Genomic DNA, 7,876 nt, shown 5'->3' on the forward strand with positions numbered 1-7,876 from the left:
AAGCAGATACAAGAGACCTCCCGTCCCTTGACATCCATGCTAGTAAGAAGGGGTTCATGGCTCTTAGAAAAAAGTTAGGCAGGAAAGTTAGACAGGGGGTTTCGGGTCCTCTGCAAAACGCTGAAGCCATCCTGTTCTAGAAAAGGCTCACCCCAGTCTGCCCACAATTAAGTAAGCCAAAAAGTATTTTTAGGCTAAAAAGTAACTTCCTCAAAGAAACAAGCAGGCAGATTATTAGGTACTAGTTTAAGCCGGTCACTTTGAACCTGTGCAATGGAGACCATAATGACCCCTAACTCACCTGAGCCTCATTATGGCATCATTATAGCATGATGCATATGCCCGGAAATTCATTAATATCATTATAACAGAATGAATTCTGGGAACAAACATGCGCAGAAAGTAAATGATGAGTCACTGACTGAGTCCTGTCAATTTTAGTTGTCAATCAAGGAAGCCCACTCCTTTGTGAAAAGTAACTACCGACAGTTAAGTAGGAATAAAAACCCCAAAGGCTTTGCTACCAGGCCTTTGAGCCATTCTTCTCTTATTCAGCTCCTCTTCCAGGTCTGGAAGTGTACTGTTGTTTTACTCTCCCTTCCAATACAGCTATTCTTTTCTGCTGTACTTCGGTGTCTTGCTCAATGCTTTGTTCGAGACATCAAGAGCCTGGACAACGTGTCGAGAGGGGAACAGAACCCCCACTCTCCGGTAAAGGTGACGAGGTATATATAAAGAGTTCCCACCTAAATGATCAGGACAATGTGGACTTGGATACCTGGCTCCTTCTGTCACTAAACACTCCATCCTAAATGCCAGCCAAGTTTCAAGCCTGGGCTCCTTTGCTCATAAAGCCATGCCATATAAACACGCTAGTAGAGAAACTGTAGAAAATCCTCTTGTGTATCACAGCTCCAAGTTCTTTTCAGGATTAAGGGTCTTATTCTCAAATTTTAGAGATTACAAATTGGAAAAAGCAATCTTAAATCTCTCCATGGTAATGGAACAAGAGTTCAATATCATGATGCAAACTCTGAAGATACTCCAGTCAGAAGTTAACAGCTTAAAATCTGCGGTTCTCCAACATCGTCATGTGTTAGATTCACTGACTGCCCAACAAGGAGGAGCTTGTGCAATCATCAGTGGAGAATGTTGCTTCTATGTAAACCAAAGGGACAAATAGTATCTAACTTAAATCTGTTTTTAAAAGGTATTAATATTCTCCATCAGATTATAAAAAAAAAAGAACAAAGACATTTTATTGGACTGACATATTCCCAGAAATGGGAGACTGGTTTAATGGGGTATGGAGAAATATACTCTAATTTTTCTTTTCTATTTGTTTATCTTCATGCTAATCTATGCTCTTTTCTCTTTTTGCAGATCCCTCCCCACAGGGCTACTAACTCACTTCTCTCCACAGCCACTAGCTCAGATTTTGATCTGTGACACTCTTAGGGGAGTTTCAGAGAAGGGAACTGTCGGGGATCAGAAGTGAGTTTCCCTGGAATGTGACACCTTAGCATACAGATTACTTTGAATTGAAATCAATTAAAGCCCAACAAGAGTTTTTACTTCCCCTTTTTCTTAAAGAGAGTTAGAAAAGAAAACCTGCTTCAGGAAGGGAACCTTGGCATGACCACCCTAAGCATTTTCACCTCAGCATTAGTCAAGCATGTTTACTAGATCACTCTCTGTGTCCCATTGTTTTTGAGTTGCCCAGCAAAAATTTACCCGTCGTGTGTATTCAGCTCTTTCTCAAGTAGCTGTAAATCGCCCATTGTCACTTCTGAGACCCTGTTCCCCCTTTTCTCCATTGTCCAAACTGTTATATATTCCCAATAGCTGTCCAAACTGTCATATATACTTGATGTTGCCTCATTGCCTTTGGAATTTTCATGTTTCTGCAAATCCCACTCCACCCCATTCACACATTAAATTTTGATTTTTCTCCTGTTAATCTGCTGTATGTTGATTGAATTATTCAAAGAACCAAAGGGGGAAGGGGAAATTTTCCCTATTCCCCACAATAGTGTTTAGCTGGGCCAGGACTTATAAATATTTTATGTCATTTAATTTTTGCATTAACCATAGTTGTGAAGAGGAATTTTCACTCAAAAGGCTAATCAGCTCTTTGTTCTGCTTCTGTAGATATGCTTGCTGCATAGGCCATACTCAAAATTATCTAAAGACTCATCTTCCCTTTTGCTTGTTCTGTCTAAGCAACAAATGTAACTGCCTGTACCCTCTAGCAACTCTCGCACTTTGTAACTCTTTATAACTACCTGCAATCCATAGCAACTCTCTCACTTCGTAACCACCTGAGAACAAATTAACCAATCAACTCATGCCAAATAAGTTCTATATAAGGAATGTTGCAACTCAGCTCCAGGCCCAGATCTTCAGAGAGCTAGCTCCTCTGGGACCGCCGGCATAATAAACCTGAGTTCTCCAACTCTCCGAGTGCTGCTTGGTTTCCAACTGGTCTGATTTTTTGCAACTTTTCTACCACATTTTGACCCTATTAGTAGTTCCTATTTGTGCTGAAGAAATAAGGCAGTAAGTTTAATAAGTGGCCAGGCCCAGCTTCAGACCCAGGGTGGGCCTTAAATCATAGCTGCAATGCTGTGGCCATGCACTGACTGTACCTCTTACATAGGCAACCATGCCACCTGCCCTCAGGGGGCAGATCTTGAGCTTTATTTCAGTTGCTTCTGGTGGCTCCCTGCAGCTTTGTTGTCCTTCATTGGAATAACCCCCATTCTTGTGAGAAAAGAACTCCGTGACTTTCCTTCCAGAATCTTGTCAGCTTTATTCAAATACTCAGCGGGTCACCCAACTTTCTGAAGTTTATAGGGTAGAAATGATAATAATGTCTGTAACTTGTGGAAGAACCCCAAACCTCAAGCATTTCTGAGTAATGGTAATGCAGGATAGGGCAAATTTCCTCCGAGTGGGCCAGCACTGAGAGAGAGGGTTCTTTGAGTGAAAGAGAAAATTCAAATACATGCCAGAGTTAGAGTCAAAAGAAAAGTTTGGCAGAGCATGGTCTCCTCTCAGAAGCAGAGAGTGAGAAAGCCTGAGAGAGACTCAGAGGGACAGACAGAGAGAGAGAGACAGAGTAAAGACACTGAGAAGACTGAGAACAAGGCACTGAGAGGGACCAAGAGAAAGACATTGAGAAGGACCTTGAGTGTTCAAGGAATCCAGTTTATGTATCATTCTTAGTTTCTATAAATAAAGATTTTATTTGCCTATTTTCCTCTGATATGGGCATACAGTGAGAAAAGATAATAGTATATAGCAGGAAAGGGTAAGAGTATGTAGCGTGAAAGGCCTGCTGGCAATTCCCAGCCATTGATCCATAGGTTCCCCACGATTTTAGCTGTAGGGAACAAATGATTTTATTTTGTGTAGGGCATGACTTAAAGACTGTTTTCCTGTTTTTTCTTCACCATGTGGGGAAATGGTTTGTTAGCAATCCCAGCAGAAATCTTCCTTTGTTCTGCAGGTTTCTTCATGGTCTGGCTGTAGGGCTGATCAGTGTATTGCAATCTCTGAATATTGCCTCCTCCCTACATTAGTAAGAAGCTAAGTTGGAGATTATAGGGCTAGATTTTTTTACTTAGGGCTCAGCTAAGTTAAAAGAAAAAAAAGTAGTTTGCTTGTATTTCAGGCACTGGGATTATGACTAGCCACCATGAAGGTTATGCCCTGCTTCTCAGCTTTGCTCTTAGCCTAGCCTTGTCAATGTGCTCAGAAAGTGTGCTTTGCTTCTTGAAGGTCACGAGGGAACAGCAGTAGGAAATAGATTAAGAGTTCAGGCCTAGCCATCAGTGGATAGATGGATAAGTAAAATGTAACATAGCCATACAATGGACTACTATGCACCCATAAAAAGGATTGAAGCACTGACACACGCTACAGCATGGATGAACTGTGAAAACAGTACGTTCAGTGAAAGAAGCCAGGTGCATGGTACTGTATGGTTCTGTTTATATGAAATTCTCAGAAAAGGCAAATCTAGAAAGACAGAAGGCACATTAGTGGTTGCCAAGGGCTAAAGGAGGAGGATGGGGAGTGACTGGGTTTCTCTTTGGGGTGATGAATTGTCTGGGAACTAAATAGTGGTGATGGTTGCACAATATTGTGACTGTGTAGACGTCTCTGAATTGAGTGGGACTCAAAGCCAACAAAAGCTGGGGAAGTGTGTCCATGCAGAGTCAGCTTATGGCTGGAAGGAGGGACAGAACAGATGTGCCACTGCCCTACAGAGGGCCAGGGGCCCACCGGGTGGCCTCCATGAAGGGTCCCATGAATGCTGATGTCAGCTTGCAGATTGTCAGGACCCAAGATTTCCTCAGGCTGCCCATCTCTAGGACATTTGACATCTTCTTTCATTTCTCATGGAGTGAAAGGCGGGGGCTGGAGTGGTGAGGTAGCTCCAGCCAGTCAGCTCTCCTGGTGGCTAGCCCAGGCCAGCAAAAGGAAGCTGCAAAGAGTGGGTGAAGTGGCTCCAGCATCATCTGTCTTGTCCCCGTGGACAATTCCAACCCAGTGAACATGGGAAGATCTTAGCTGCCTCTGCTCCCGATGCCCGTGTGGCTGGAGAGCTTCTTAGACAAACCCAGATGGCCTCCAGATGAGATCCTGCTCACTGCCACAACAACCTCTGAGCGCTCCATTCTGGGGGTGCTCTATATGTCACTCCAATGCCTCTCCAGCCTCCATAGGGCTGTATCTGCCTGCTGAAGGTCAGACCTCAATCATTTCCATATTCCCCAACTCAGCAGTGCACATATGCTTCTCTTTTACTGCATTTTGCCCTTTTTTAGGTCCTAGAAATGAGTGGGAGATGGAAAAACAGACAGGCTATGACTAAGCGAAAGCATAGCTCTCACAACTTAAATGACAAGACGAAGTCAGTTGCAGGGAGAGGGAGCACTCCATCCTTGATCAGATTTCTCTGCCTTTCCCCCAAGACCTACATCCCCAGCCTTCTAGGTCCACTGAAGGCAACTCTTTCCTCCAAGCTGCTGGCACCAAACACTTGGCTTTATTCTCAACACCTCACTTTCTCTCTTATCTCACAGCCAGCGGGGCTGGATCACAAAACAAAGGTGTCTAGCATCCAATCCTCTTACTGCTCTTGCCATGTGGCTCTGCTGGGTGGTTTGCAGTCTACCTGTGTCTGTCCTCTGCAGGAACAGAGATGAGACCTGCCTGCTCTGCAGTGTCCTCACTCCCATTGGAGCAAAGCCCCACCTGTACGTGGTCCCCAAGACCCCTCAGAACCCATCCCTTCTGCTCAGATCTCTGTCTTCTTCTCTTGACACCGTGTCCCTTGCTTACATGATCTTGGCCACGCCAGTCTCTCTGCTGCTCCGGAACTTTCCAGAACCATCACCAGTATGTGCACAGCTTGCCCCCTCGCTTGCCCCCTCAGATGTCAATGTCTCAGTGAGTCCACCCTGACCTCGTACCTGGCTCCCTGCCTCCACTCTGTTTTTTCCGGGGCCCTGGTCTCTTCTAGCATATTTCACACTTGCTTATTCCATCCATCATCTTAGTACCATCTGCCCTGCAGATGCAAGCTCCTCCCGGGCCTGGGCCTGGGTGCTTTGCTGTTTCATCTACCAATGTACCCTTCTTGTCTTACACACTAATCGGCATGTACTGGTGGAAGGTTTTCATTTGTTGGATGTTACATTGTTGTGAAGCTGTGAGTTTCATTATGAGATACTGAAAACAACAACAATAACAACAAGGAATATGTAAGGATATATATGAAAAGCCTATTGTTTGATGTCTCCACCTTTGATTTGTGTTTATGTGTTCAGGGACTTAGACCCCCTGTAGGGTGGCCCTCTTTGAATTTCCAGGATCAGAAGATTTCACTTTGCTTAAAAATAATTCTCTTATTTCATTGCTACTAAAAAAAAATAAAATAAAATCCCAAACTGACACAGGAAATTGATAGAATAATCTCGATGTTGAAAAAATACACAGCCTTAATCTTCAATACAACAGTTGGTGAACATATCTCCAGGATGGTAGAAACAGAAGATCTTTTTTCCTTGTTGACATACATTTTAACATTTCCATAGACATGGGAGACAGACATTTCTACTGCTCATCCTCAAAAGTGTAATTGAGCCTGTGCATTAGTAGATATGAGAACAAGTTGACCCTCATGTTGAACTTGCTCCCACCTTGCCCTGGACTGCAAGGCACACTCTTGCCTGGTGCCACATCCCAGTGCCAAGCCATGCTAGGATTGATGTGCGTGTGCTGGGAAGCAGCTCTGGTAATTCCGTAGAGTCTAGAGAGAACTGCGCTCTTTGCAGACATGGCTTTCAGAGCTACACAAGCTACTTGGCTTTCCTCTCAGTTTTGGACACAAGGCTGCAGAGCAGATGCCACACACACCAGGAATAGGAGGTCAGAGCTGCGAAGGCAGATTTAGGAGCTGAGAGCTCAATTCTGTACTTCAGAAATGTTCACCACCCTACACAATGCCTTTTATGGTGAGGGCCCATAAGACTTGCTTGCTCTATACTGCCCCATGGTGTTCGAGCTGTTTCATGCTGCTCCGTGCTGCTCTGTGCTTCATGCTTCCTCATGCCTACTAAATGCTGCTCTATACTGCTCCGTACCTGTTCCCCCTCACTCACTTTTACAAACATCAGTAGGGCGAACAGCAGCACAGAGGAGAGGGTAACTTCCTCTAGGAAAGCATCACAGAAGAAGAGGAACTTGGGCTGAGCCTGAATGATACAAAAATGTGTATAAGCAGAACCCGAGGGGAAGGGCATTCACAGGAGAGGGGACAGCGTGGCCTAAGGTACTCAGGAAAGAGCATACACTGCTGATCAGGGATGGCAAGGAGCACTGAGCTTTATGAGCTGGAGCACCTCGTTCACTTTCTACTGAATGAACGTTTAGTTGGTGCTGTGAGCAAGTGCGTAGATGAGGACACCACCCTCACAAGGCGTACCTCCCAGACCCGTAACAAGCAGCGAACAGCTGACAAGCATGATAACAAGCTAACTGGACAGCAATGAGTGCCTGGATCCAAGCAGTGGGGGTACAGGTTGGCAGGGAGCCCTGTGGTCAGGGCAAAGGACGAGGAGGAGATTGAGGATGTGGGTGAATTATGCTGATAGCTGCGGGGACACCAAGCCAAACAGAGGGTCCCACAAGCAGAGTTAGGCATGGAAAGAAACCTGGGGGCCCGATCTCACACGAAGAAGCTCGTGCTTAATTCCAGGTGTAACAGGAAGCCTCAGTTTTGAACAAGGAAGCAGGTAGTCAAGTCGACATTTCCCCCTCCAAAATCTCTGCACTGTTAAGAGAAGAATGGATTAGGTGGGAACGGGGTGATGCTGGAAGGAAATGACAACATCAGAAGGCTAGTGACATAATTCTGGCTAGATATGGGACTGCTTTATGGCAGAAGCAGAGAAAATGGAGAACAGTGAGTGGACCTGGAATACGCAATAGGGTAGAGGTGCTGCCAATAGGACCCAGTGATGCCTGAGATGAGCAGAATATAGAGACAGGGAGCTCTGAGAGTTTTCCTCGAGGTTGGCCTGAGCACTAGGTGAATGGAAGTGTCCTTTACTGAGATGGGGTTGGTGGGTGCACTCGGCAGGAGGGATAAGCCATAAGGGACAAGGTTCTCTTTTATCATTGGCATACAGCGGTGCAGTCTGGGGGCTCCAGGGAGGCCTCCATGAGGAGTGGGTGTTTCGGCCAAGAGCAGAAGGAGGAACAACCATCAGGCAGGTTAGAGAGGGGATGACCTGGCTGGCCAGGACCAGCTGTGGGAAAGGGCCAGATTCCTGGCTGGCACAGAATCGGCAGCAGGGAGGGG

General features: G+C 45.5%; 1 long non-coding RNA gene across 2 annotated transcripts in view; it reads right to left on the minus strand.

The window, feature by feature from the left end:
* Positions 1-7,876, minus strand: part of LOC112474593 — a 27,717-nt gene that overhangs the window by 15,488 nt on the left and 4,353 nt on the right. Inside the window, exon 3 of one of the 2 annotated variants that reach the window (XR_003044449.1) lies at positions 4,498-4,838. The exons of the other annotated variant lie outside the window; for it this stretch is intronic. This is a non-coding gene — a long non-coding RNA (uncharacterized LOC112474593). Of the gene's footprint in view, positions 1-4,497; positions 4,839-7,876 lie in introns of those variants that run through there. 2 annotated transcript variants of the gene reach the window in all.

The sequence above is a fragment of the Pteropus alecto genome, unplaced genomic scaffold (genome assembly GCF_000325575.1).
Source record: "Pteropus alecto unplaced genomic scaffold, ASM32557v1 scaffold7, whole genome shotgun sequence".
Taxonomy (NCBI): Eukaryota; Metazoa; Chordata; class Mammalia; order Chiroptera; family Pteropodidae; genus Pteropus; species Pteropus alecto.